Raw genomic sequence first — 12343 nt, forward strand, 5'->3', positions numbered from 1 at the left:
ACACACACACATACACACACACATACACACACACATACATACACACACACACATACACACACACACACACACACACACACACATACATACATACACACACGACCCACTATATGGCTCAGGTTGCAGAGGGTGAGTCATCCCAGTCAGCTTGAAATTTACATTTTATTCGGGGTAGAGAAATTATAAATGAATCCTAGAAACACACGTGTTGGGTCTTGTGAAGTTCTTAGGGGTGCTGAGAGAGGGGTACGTGGAAGGGTTGGGACCGAGAGAGGTAGGAACAACTAATCTAAGACTGAGCTCCTTGATCTATCTGAGCTCAGATCTCAGTGGTCAGGAAACTGGCCATGCGACACTGGACAGGAGACATTCCTAGCTGAGGTGTGACCAAGACCCTGAGGTAGGAATACGGTTGGGAGCCTTCAGGACCAAGAGGTAAAAGAACTAATTCGAAGGAGGCAAAGGACCAAATACAGAGCAACGACCAGCCAGGGTGCCGTGCTTAGTCAGGATCTCGCCTGAAACATGCGCTTCCCTTGTGTGATGCTAGTATTTGGGATGGCAAATGGGCAAACATTTTTATTGGAATAATTATAGATGTATTTTAGAGTATATTAGAAAAAAGATAATTATCACATCAAAACTGTGATTTCCAAGATATTATTCTACTGGTGAAACTAAATTATAATGCAAATTGAGTTAGAGAATATTAAGTCAATTACAGTACAGGTGCTACGCAGCCTCGGCAAAGATCTCCAAAGCGGGTGTTTACAGAGCTGAGGCTTGGGGAAACACTGCTTACCAATTCGAAATAGGAAGAGAGAGGGCACATCTGGGCTCCCCACTCACATCCAATGGAACCTGGTAACTTGTTTTCTCACCAGCTGCACAGAACCAGAGTGACAGCCATGACCTGGGTTCCCCCAATGTAAACTACCTCTGGGAGCATGTGTTTTCTATGTTCATATGAAGTCATACCACACACGGAGGGGTGTCCCTCATAGGTGGGACTTCCCACGCCTTCCTCCTGGTCATCTTTCTGCAGGATTGGGAGGGCTCCATTGGCACTTATACTCCTTTGCCATGTGAAGTTCTACTTAGTGGGCAGTTTTCTTCCTTGGGGAATTTAGAGTTGCAAGTCCCTGCTATCCAGCGTTCTTTTGGCATCTGTGACGTGTTTACTGGCTAAGTTAATAAGTTGATATCCAGAGCTGCTTCCTCTTGTGGGGTACCATATCCAAAGAATATGGCAAGCATGCCTTGTGTGAGATGACAGGGTTCAACCCGGAGTGAGAAAGGTAATCAGATGGGAGTGAATACGCGATCTCATCTTCTCCATGGACTCAGTCACCTTCTGAGAGGGAATTCGTATGTTCTTAGATGGCCAGGCATTTGAAGCCACATAAGAGAGTATTCATTTTTGCCTGGAAGATCATTCTGAAACCATACAAGTAAGACACTTGTACATGCCAACATGAGCAAATTCAATGAAAAGTGCAAGTCTAGAGGGGAAGGGGGAAGAAGGCTCTTCCTTCATTGGCTGCCTGAGGACCCCCTTGCCTCTGGGTATTTCCTACTCTTCCCACCAAATTCTGAATCAAAGCTGCTTCCTATTACAAGAGGAAGCTGGATACGAAGCGGGTAGGGAAAGGTTTCAAAAAGAAAGCCCAGCTCAGCAGTGTTTCTGTCCTTCAGGTCTGCTCTCTGAGGACTTGATCCAGTAGACTGTGTTGCCCCACTGGCACAGGCCAAGTGAGCTCAGTCATGTGGTGTGCACTGGCTTCACAGATCACAGGCCTGCACACATTTCCTCCTGAAAGAGCATGACCAGACTCTGACTTAGCCCCTGCTGACACCGAAGCCAGATGTGCGCTTCGCCCTCCTGTGAAGAGAATCCAGAAAGAACATGGCCAGAGGAAAAAAATAGCGATTCAGCCAGCAGAACGTAGCTTTGAAAGGCCTTTGCCCTTGACAGCCTGACTGCTCAGGGACAACCAGGAAGGGCTAGAACAGAGACAATCAGAAGAGTCCGGAAGTAGAAGACAGGACACTGGACTACGAGTGCTGATGCCTTTAAGAGGTGTCAGAATGACTCCCAGGGAATTCTTAAACATTAATGACAGATACACACACAGAGAAATAAATAAAAGTAAAATAAATTATAAAGAAAAACACGAATTATGCAGATGGAAATTTAGCTTTCCTTTTATTGTCAAGTAGCTTTGGCACTTGAAACCACCAACAGCAACAAAAGACCTCCTCCTGCTGGAGGAGGTGAATCTAATCGGCACCTTTGAGGTCCCACTGCTACATGGAACTCCACCTATTTCCCTGAGAACCCAGCTTAAGTGCCACCTTCCCTGGCCCTCTACCCTGCCCCTCACTATTCACAGGCTCCCCCCACCTGTAAGCTCAACTATGCCTTTCAACTGCTCTGCCTGTCCATTTACTTTATATTTCTAACTGCTGCCTGTTTGAGGTTGTCTTTCTTGGTGGAAAATAAATTCCTTGAACATATCTACGTGTCTGTAAAACCTAGCAAAGTGCCTGGGCTATCACACTTGTGGGAAGTGGGTCACTGTGAAAGAATGAGCCCTTGGTGAACTCTTCCCATTTCAACACTGCCATATATGTGATGAGTCCCCAAATCACTTCCCAGTGAAAAGTTCCATAAATGTTGATACCACTGCTTCGGATCAAGTCTCTGTGATCTGTCTGGGGCTGATCTCCCTGCTGGGTCACCACAGGAAGGCATTTGGGAGGGATTGAGTGACTCAGTGTGGAGCAGGATTACCAGAGGGCTTACACTGCTGTTGAAGCATGGTGGGAGGGAGCCCCAGTCTTGCCAACAAGGTCAGGCACTGAGACAGTTCTCTATAACTATTCCCTGGGACATAGGGACAGAATATTGAAAGTCCCAGGCCCTGTGTGCTGGAGAGAGACGGTTCTCCAGAATCCCACAAAACATTTCCTCTTCCAGTCTAATCTTCTGCTTCTGCTCTCAGGATCTTCTGAAGATTTTCTGGAATGACCTTTGGGTACAGTCTGGATAATGTCCTCCTCTCACAGCTGGGGGTGACTGAAATCCAGAAAGAGGCAGAAACCTTCCAGAGCCCATACAGCTGTAAGTGGGATCAGGAACTGTATGTGTCAGAGCTCAGTGGCTTCCAGCCGTGCAAGGATGTCTGAGGCTCACTGTGGAAAAAGGAAAAGCACAGCTCTGATTTCTCAATTTAAGTTCCGGGGGTTTCTTTGTGGGCTTTAGGTTATGATGAAATCCAAGTAACGGTTAATCTTTTTAAGATATACAGTTTAATATCATTCAGTACATCACTATGTTGCTGTCTTAGTATTCCATTGCTGTGAAGAGACACCATGACCACAGCAACTCTTGTAAAGGGAAACGTAATTGGAGCTGGCTTACAGGTTCAGAGATTCAGCCCATTATCATCACGGCAGAAGCACGGCAGCATCCAGGCAGATGCTGTGCTAGAGAAGAAAGTGACAGTTCTACATCTCCATCCGCAGGCAGCAGGCGACTGACACTAGGCTTATCTTAAGCATGTAACACCTCAAAGCCTGCCTCTACAGTGACATACTTCCTCCAACAAGGCCCCACCTACCCCAAGCCACACCTCCTAAAAATGCCACTCCCTATGGGCCAAGCATTCAATCACATTAGTCCATGGGGTCCACTCCTATTCATACCACCACAGTTACAGATCCACCAGTTCCTAGACAGTTACTGTTTTCATCCTTGTCTATAGCACGGCCAACCTCTTCCTCTTCTAAGACTATCAGTACCCACCTATTTTCCCTTGCCAAGGATTTACTCATATCAACGTTTCATGGGAGTAGAGTCATAGACTACTGTGGCTTTGAGTCGGAGTTCTGAGTGTAACCCTTTCAGTGCCTCTGGTGTTGCAGTATGTTCCTCGTGATGGATGGGAATACTCTACTTTGTGTATATACATTTTTTTTTCCTATCATATCTGATTTTGATTAAGGGTCAGTTACTGGGGTAAGAAGAAATCCTTCATTCTGCACTCTTTGACCCAGGCACAGAGAGTGCACGTCTATTGCATGGGCATTTATCGAATTCATGCCACGCACAATGTTTGATGAGGTTCCCAGAGCCGCTGGCAGTGTGATATGCAGCTCAGGTTTGGCTTCTGGTGCCACACCATCTGTAACCAGCGATGTGGCTGGAAACAGTTTCTACCCATCTCCGAGGCTCAGTTATTTTGCTTCTAAAGCAAGGTAGGGATTATTACCTTAACCCATGGCACTGCAATAACAATCTCACACCAGCCTTGTGGCTTAAGGGTAACATCGGTCTCTTTCTCACAGGTCTGGAGACTGGAAATTCAAGGACAGGAAGCCAGAATAGTGAGTCTCTAGTGAGGGTTATTCAAAGTGGGTTTTCTCCAGGAAGATGTTGCCAGCTTTTGCTGCATCCATGAGTGGAGAAAGGAGAGAAAGCTCCATGGGCCCCTTTTACAAAGACACTAGCCCCACCCATAAGTACCTCTCCTCCGTGAACAAATCATGGGGCCTCCCAAAGTCACCAGTTCCTAATGCCTTCATACTGGAGACTGAGTTTCAACAGATAGGTTTTAATGCTACATAAATATTCATAAAGAGCATCTGCACATGTGAAGGCTACCTGGCATGCCTGGATGTAATTGTCCCCTTAGCAACTTGTATTGTTTTATCTAAAAGCAAAGAACCAAAAAACCTACCCACCCACCATATACCTATTCATTTAATCTGGAAAATAAATAGTCTTTCTACCCGAATATCTTTCACATAACAACTTGGAAGAATACCTTTATGGGCACAGAAGGGGCCTCACTATGAGGTTCCAGTGTAAGGAAGACAGAAGTCAATTGCCTCTTGTTCAGGCAAATGAGCTGGAAAGATGGGCAAGAAAAAAACAATAGCAAATGCTGTCCAGTCTGTGAGAATCCTTCTTGTGATCTCAATGTTTCAGTAGTTACCAAACTCAAAAAGGTCTGGGAGCAACTGGACTTTTATGATGGCAGAGGAAGACACTGGGCCTTGTCCTCAAATGGATATTTGATGTGTCATGCAAATGTGTCATGGTGACATGTCCTGTGGGTATTTGTGGATAGTGTGTTGTGTGGATTCAAGGCACTCATAGGCTCATTTAAGTTTGGTCAAGTTTAATCATATCTACAAGGGCTCCTGGTGGCATCTGTGCTATATATGTTATACATCTGCCCCAGGACCTGTGCCCATGTGTGGTGTCACTGATGCGGGCCGCAGTGTCCCCTCACTAAGAGTACACTGACTTTATATCCTTCTACTCCAGGCAGCCCTCAGAAGCCACAGCACAATTCCGGCACTGCCTTGCTCTCCTTGTCAAGCAATTTTGGTTTAGCCACCCTTAAGTGGCAGTCATAAGTGAAATAACCTATGCCAACCAGATAGACTCCCAGAGTACGCACATCCCCACACATTCCTGGAGTCAGAGTAGGCACATCCCCACACACTCCCGGAGTACGCGCATCCCCACGCACCCCGTGAACATTCTGCTGTCACCAGCAGAGAACTTGTACAGGAACAGCTTCCCTGAGGACCAAGCAAATGGCTGCTCTTCTGCTCAGTTGCCAGGTGACATGCTAGCCACCGGCTCAGAGTACTCCGAGCCAAGAGGATCAGGATGAGGGTTTACAGCTCTGCCTGACACCACTGTCATTAGACCAGAGGAAATGCTCCTGCCCTCAGAGCAGCCCAAATTTTGACCAAGTCCATTTCCTCCTTGAATCCAAGGATTCTTAAGGAGAAAAATCAATAAAAAGCACAACACTATATAATCCTAAGATGTTCTTTTTAGAATGCTCCATAATGCTAAGCAGCTGGGGACATAAAAACCCCAGCCATAGGTAAGACAGAAAAAGGCTTGCTCTGAATCATCACAATGGCATTTCTAGAGCCATAAAATGAAGATTGAAGCAATATGGCAAGAGTATATGATATTAAGTGGAAACACAAAATGCTAAATAGCATTTGCATGATGATGGCAACCATATAAAATATATAAAGTGTGTGCACGAGATGGTAGAAAATAAAAATACCACTAAAGACAAAAGACACATGGGTAACTTTTGTTTTTTTATTTTTATCTTTTACATACTTTGCTTAGCATTTCAGTAGGTTCAAACCTGAGTTCTTCTCCAGCAGGGTATCTGCATATGTCTTCTCCACCAAGTAGGCTTTCATACATCTGCCACCATCAAGATAGTTAGAGTTCGGTTTATACTGACTTATTGCTGTCTCTGTATGTGAAGCCCACAGGACTATGGGCAAGAAGTGGTTAAACTTTGAAGTTCCAGGCTGGCTGGCCTTGGGAATTGTCCAATGACCCAGTACTGAAGGCCATGATGTTCACAAATGGAAGGTACCTTTTCTGTTTGGAAGAGACCATCAGTGAGCAAGAAAGGCTCCAGTGTGATGGGAAAGCAAGGCATCAGTTGGGAAAAGCAGGGCCAGCATCAGTAGTGCAAGCATGGTCAAAATATCCCAGATCTGTAAAGTTTGGACTAGAACAAATGATATCCATTTCAGTCTTGCCACAGAAAGCTAAAGAAATATAACCTGGAAAAGAGAATACTACGACTTCTTCATGTCCCACCAAGATCTTGCAGAATCGGCACAAAAAGTTGAGAGCATAGTCCCCACTTGGCTCAGTCTGAGTTTCCTCTAAGAGACTGCAGGAAGCAGCATTTAAGTGTCAAAGCCAACAAAGAGCTCAGTACCCTCAGGTAATCTTCAAGTGAGGTCAGGCTAGAGGTCAGGGGTCTCTCTGGGTTCGCCTGCACTTGGGTGACGCCTTCTGGCATTTAGAAGCAGGATTTTTACACGCTGAGGGGAAAAAGCAGTAAGAACAAATGCCCCCCATAGAAGTCTGTGTGAACAGCTCTGCTTCTTCCCCTCTAAGATGGATAAGGAAAGCCACTGAGGGTCAATGAGAGGAAAGCATCCCAGACAATGGAAATGCAAACGGCTTTGGGAAGGAAACAAAAGGGCAAAGAGGAAAAAGAGAACGCAATGAGTTGGCCCTTTTGAGGGTTTAAACTATCCATTACTAAGTTGGATAGGAACATGAATAATGAATTAACGGTTACATGAAATCAACCCAAATGAAAATGTTCAGAGGGGATCTGTCAAAGACTTTCCCTTGGGTTAGAGGCTGAGACTAGCCAGTTGACAACATAGATGGGGGGGTACAAAAATTAAGAAAAGGAATACCTCCCAGAAACTGCTTTACCGGTGAGCCCTCAATCATCGTGTTAAGGATGACCCACTGAGATTCTCTCTTTCCAGTTATGTCAGCACTACACCACAAAACAATCATGCAATGCCTTTAAAATGAATTTAATTCATTGTTACCTACAAATCCATAGTGAACATAACCATAGCCTCCAGTGCGGAGGTGGTGTCTTCGACATCAGGGAAGAAAATTGATGGCAATCAGTGTTTGCTACCAAGGTTCGGAGCATCCTTTTGTTCATACGTGGAGACCAAACTCAAGACCACAATCCCACTGTTGAGCTGGAAGAGCTGGGCAGTGAGGCAGATCTGGAACACTTTTTTTGCTTTCTTCTAGAGCAAGTTATCCCTGTGCCCCTTCCAACACAGCTGAACCACTCTGCAGGGGCCCCATGTCTTCTAGGTGTAGTGGCATTATCACAGGGAGGCAGGAAGTACTGTAGGGAGGGAGGGGAGAGCACGGTACAAGCAGAAAGGGAATGTTGGCTGCAGCTTTGCTATCAGAGGCCGTGAGGCAAGTGTAGGCATGTAGACAGCGAACACTTTACCAAAGACAGGCTCTCTGAGAGGAGGCTGCATCGTAGTACCTTTCCCTTTCAAATATGGGGGTGGGGAGGGGCAGAGGGGATGCCTGTGAATACACGGAACAGAAGCCTGGGTTTCCAGCACCCCCTCTGAACTGTGTGACTTGTATATAAAGAGCCTGATATTTAAAAAGAGAAATGAATCAAAATTGCTCCCATCCTCGCCTGAGAGAAATGTGACCAGCTCTTCAAACATGCCTCAAAGACGCAGCTTTGCTTGAAGTCCTGGGTTCTCAGTGGGAAGCTGGAGAGGAAGGTCTCCCAGAGCCTGCCCTGACTGTTGAGACACAGAGAAGTCCACACCCCACGCCCCAGTTCTTCCTGTGTCCCTGATGCTATCTTGAGTTTCTGCATGACACCTAGAGTGAACTACAGTCACACCTTCTGAGTGCTCGCCAGCTTCCTGGGGCTCCTGGTTATCTCCCGAGTCTCTTCCTCGCTGCCATTCAAGTCTCCTAAGACATCCTGCTTGCCTGCTTTCCAACTGTGAGTCCTTCCTCCCCTCTTGTATCTAACCTGCCTCTCTCCCCATAGGCACCACCAGAGCCCAAAATTCCCTTCAACTGAGTCTTGCCCAAGTTGGTTTCTTCCTCTAGAAACTACGTTCACTCTTTCCATTCTCTCAAAAGGACACTTTAAAAATCTTATCTTTTGTTTCACACCCCCCCCCAAACATAATCTTGTCTACAGCACCTATACTCACAGATTCTTCTGAACATCTAGTGTGCCAGAAAGTTTTACGTCAATGTGACACAAGCCAAAGTCATTTGGGAAGATGGAGGGAGCCTCAACTGAGAAAACGCTTCTATCAGATTAGCCTTATGGGCACGCTTATGGTACATTTTCTTGGTTGATGATGGATGTGTGAAAGTGCCCAGCTCACTGTGGTGGTAACCCCGGGGCTGGTGGTCCGAAGCCTATAAGAATGTAGGTTGCACAAACTATGAGAAGCAAGCCAGTAAGCAGCATTCCTCCAAGGCCTCTGCATCAGTTCCTGCCTCTAGGTACCTGTCTCAAGTTCTTGCCCTGACTCCCTCCGTGATAAACTATGACCTAGAAGTGTAAGATAAAGTAAATCCTTTCTCCCCAAATTGACTTTGGTCAATGGTGTTTTATAACAGCAACAGAAACCCTAAGACTTTAGTGTAATCAAGAGGACTTTTGCACTTCCAAACCCTGTGTTTTCACTAGGGTTTGAAGTCTTATCAGTGCATCTCCTGTATGCTTCTCATGGCTTTGCTCTGGACACAATGACTGACACTCTGGGTGAGGAGAAGAAGGGTGACATGTAGATCCTGGACAGTCTTCTTGAAGGCCAGACAGCATGGTCACAGACGCACACGCTGGCTGTTGGCTGTGGTGCCCTAAGGAGGCTGGGAAGGGAAGAGAGTGGGATATTTCAAAGTCTCTTAGCTCCAGGATTTAATGGGTCTCTGCCTGAATGAACGATCAAAGCAAAAGGCCACGTTAAACATCTGTTCTGCTTCAACACCCCTGGCAAGTTCAATGTCAAGTGAAGTGAGGTCTTCTTGGGCTTCCCTTGCCTGGCTTCAGAAAAGGCCTCTTTCCAGGGGCTGAGTAATGCTTGCTGTCGTTTCCCAACGAGTCAGCTCTGTGTCTGGGTAGTCCGTGTTTTTCCTCTATACACTTCTGACTCTCGCGGGCCCTCCGGCCTGCCTGGCCCAGGTGAGGCAGCTGAGGAGAATGACCTTCTCCTGTGGGTTCCAAAGCTTCCTGCTTTCCTGTGGGAGATGGAAACGGTAGATTCACTCGGGGCGTAAGGCTCCATCCTGCTGCATCTCAGCCTCCTGCGCTTCTGCACCAGAGTAAGCCAGGTGCTAATTCTTGTGTTCACAGAGAGACAAGGTACTGGAGAGGCCAGCAGGTCAACGAGGGGATCCCTTTACTTGTGCATCCATCAGGGAAAACACAGAGTTCGATTTCAATCTGTTTTCTGGGTAATTCAGCGTCAAAAAGCAAGGAGGCCAGGGACCTTGCCAAGTCCTTGTTTTGTTTTGCTTTTTTTTTTCCCTTTCCTCCAATCAGCGCTGGGCACTAAGGAGTGGGTGGGTATGGGGAATAGGGGCTACAGCTCCCCAGGCTGAGAGGGAATGCTGAGCCTGCAGAAGTGGCCCATTGAGAGCTTCGGCGGGTGGCACCCCCAGCCTCCTGCCACAAGGGCAGCTCTGTCCTGAAGGCCTAGGGCTCTATCCCAGTCCCACTGGCTGAGAAGGAACAACATTTCCTTATAAGGCCCCTGCTGCCTTGCCAAGGCTGGACGGCTCCAAGAGACTGTAGCTTTCCATTCTCCTCCATCGGCTCCAGTGCAGGCCTTGAATGTAGCCCTTGTTGTTAGGCCCCTCCTCTGCTTCACAGCCCCCACCCCACCCCACCCACTTCCACTCTCTGCCAGAGCCAGCCCCACTGGCTCAAGAAAAACAGCTCCGAGGCCTCTCCCACGCAAGGACAGCTGTGGCTCAGGCCTGCTGGAGGCAGCACAGGGTAGCAAAAAAACCAGCTTCAATGCCCAGCTCCCGCCTGCCCTAGGGTTACCTTACATACAAGCGAGACTTTAGCAAAGGTCCTGACTTCTAGAGCCGACTTCCTCTCCTGGAAAATAAGTATCGAATGGCCCAGGGTCCAAATTCTTTACACTGTATTCGAAGCCTAGCCAGTTAGCTCACAGCCTGGACATCACAGCTAAATACTCCATTTATTACCGACAAGCCCTGATTCCTCCACAGCCTCTATCCTCTTGAGTTTGTGCTTCAGGTGAGTGATTTTTCCACCTACGGACTCATCATCGTCAGAGGACCCCCTACTCCATGGAGGCTCCCTTCCTCATGGGGGACAGGGATGGGTCCTTTCACTTTGTCTTCCCAATATTTGCGGGTACCCCCTTGCAGTTTTTCATAGTACTTCATGAAAGGCCTTTATCTGAATGCCCAACATACCAAAGGACACAGTGGTTGTGCAAATATTTTGTAAAATATTAAGTTTTGTGCACCGGTGGGCGGCATCGTGAAGGACACTCCCATGTAACATGGTGTATACTGGGACGATCTCAACTCCGATTCTCACGACCTTTGCCCCATCTCGCCAGTTCCATATTCTGAAATGTAGACTGACTTGCAAGCTCCAGGGAAAGGGCATCCTGTATCTCTTGGAGGCTGGAAGGCACCTAGCCACACACACACCCCCATTTACACCCCGGAGCCCAAGGTTACCATGTGATAGCACAGCGTATCCATAAAGGGTTTCTAAGTTTCCTGCCCCACTTCTGTAGACACACACTAGGTTACCTCAGCACTCACAGAAAAAAAAAAAAAAAAAAAAAAAAAAAAAACAAAGCAAGAAGATCTAGTGGCTTTAGAAGTTTCGGCACACTAATTAATGCCATTGCAAATTTGTCATTTGAGAACATTGCACACCCTCTCTCTTTGGAAAAGTGCCTTACCCATTCCAAAGTGTCGGCTACAGTTTGAGATCTTCTCTGGGGTTCCTGACCCTGCATCCATTCTGCATCTGTGATGATGGATGAACCTACATCTCTTGTCAAGAGATGGATTCTTACTGCTCTGGGATGCTGCGAGTTCCAAATAAGGAACTTCAGTCTAACCGTACAAATCTTTCTAAAATAGGATTCTGCAAGTCACAGGTCAGTGATTTGCAAGCACTGCATAGTTAGCTGCTGTGCACAGCCCATTCTTACTCTCCACATCCCAGAAACTATTTTAAAGGCAAAAGTCTCCTCTCCTGATAAAATACCCTATCCTTCATCCATATACTCATTACACAGAGATGGTGTTTGTAGAACAGTCTCTGGTTGATCATGAACTATATTCTAATATCACTATCCACAGAGCCAAGGGAAAGTAAATCTACGTGGGTTCTAACATCAGAATTTGGTTGCTTGAATGTCAAGAAGACATTTATTATGGGGACTGTGCACTGGAAATGCCTCAGAGCAGGCCCTGCAGGAAATAAGAGATGTAGGGAATGCTAAGCAAGGAAATGGAAGACTAAGCTTTAGTCTCATTTCTGATGCTTAGGTGGGGAACCTAAAGCAAGTCAATCACCTGAAAGTAACTTGTTTTCTCAGCTGGATAAGGTTAATGACGATACCTCCATCATTCACCTCCAAAGGTAGTGAGTTGAAGTCAGGGCTGGTCCTGGCTACAGCAGTGCAAACAAGACCTAATTACATTAATAGACAGTGTGGTTCCCTCTGGGCTTGTTCTCTTGACTACAGAAAAAAACACGAAATGCTTTCTTCTCTAGGTTCCGGTAATGTTCACACCCCCATCTCTGTCATAGCCACCAGCACTAAGCCATTACTGATAACTTTCCAGGAAATCAAGAAGGGTGGGGGTGAGGACTGGCTCCTGCTGAGGAATTACTTCATGAGACTGGAGAGGAGAGGAGAGGAGAGGGGAGGGGAGGGGAGGGGAAGGGAGGGGAGG

General features: G+C 46.7%; 1 long non-coding RNA gene across 3 annotated transcripts in view; it reads right to left on the reverse strand.

The window, feature by feature from the left end:
- Positions 1–6131: 6131 nt before the first annotated feature.
- The window catches only part of LOC115065102, a 17571-nt gene continuing 11359 nt past the window's right edge, over positions 6132–12343 (reverse strand). For all 3 annotated transcript variants that reach the window (XR_003844904.1, XR_003844905.1, XR_003844903.1), the window contains one exon: positions 6132–9622. This is a non-coding gene — a long non-coding RNA (uncharacterized LOC115065102). The remainder of the gene's footprint in view (positions 9623–12343) is intronic.

The sequence above is a fragment of the Mus pahari genome, chromosome 12, assembly GCF_900095145.1.
Source record: "Mus pahari chromosome 12, PAHARI_EIJ_v1.1, whole genome shotgun sequence".
Classification (NCBI taxonomy): Eukaryota; Metazoa; Chordata; class Mammalia; order Rodentia; family Muridae; genus Mus; species Mus pahari.